This window comes from Acyrthosiphon pisum, unplaced genomic scaffold (genome assembly GCF_005508785.2).
Source record: "Acyrthosiphon pisum isolate AL4f unplaced genomic scaffold, pea_aphid_22Mar2018_4r6ur Scaffold_339;HRSCAF=760, whole genome shotgun sequence".
NCBI classification, from domain to species: Eukaryota; Metazoa; Arthropoda; class Insecta; order Hemiptera; family Aphididae; genus Acyrthosiphon; species Acyrthosiphon pisum.
The window spans coordinates 6,533-7,408 of NW_021772823.1; positions in this window are offsets into that span (position 1 = coordinate 6,533).

Consider the following 876-nt stretch of genomic DNA (forward strand, 5'->3'; position numbering starts at 1 on the left):
AATGAAGATTATTTAAAAGAATTTGAAATTATATATAAATGGGGTTGTGATGGAAGCAATGGACAATCTTTATATAAACAACAGTATCATAATTCAAATGAATGTTCTGATAGTGATTTATTTCTTTTTTCAATTGTCCCCCTCCAGTTGCACTCTTTTAATGAAACTAATGAAAAAAATATAGTATGGAAAAATAGAAGAACTTCTTCTACACGGTTTTGTAGACCAATCAAGTTTAAATTCCAAAAAGAAACGAAGGTTACTACATTACACGAAGTAAATGCTATTGAAGACCAAATACAAAATTTGTTGCCTTCACACATAATATTTAATGGTAAAGAAGTAACAGTTAAGCATACTTTGGTATTTACAATGGTTGACGGAAAGGTAAATAAGTTATAAAATATTATATTTATTTTTTAAATAGGTATTATTTATTTTCAGTTATTATTTACTTTATTTACTTGTTATTATTGTTGAAAGTGCAGCTTGACAGACTAACCGTTTTAGTATTAATATAAATGAATAACACGACAATATGATTATGTATAAGTATAATATATAATAACGTACAACTGGACAATTTAACGTGACTGTACACACACACACACCGTATACGCACTGTACGACGGTGGCCGTGCAAGTGATTCTTACATACTTCAAAGGCCCTATATATATGATTAGTTGAGGTCATCCCGTATCCGTATACAATATAGAAAGCGATAGTAAAAGTGTTACACAGCTATATCGTAACTGCATAAGTATCTATTAGAAAACGACATTCTACACGCACGTGTGTTTACATGGTTTGAATACTAATATTAATTGTATATTTCAACAATTATCATAAAGGTATGTAACTCCATGACAGACACC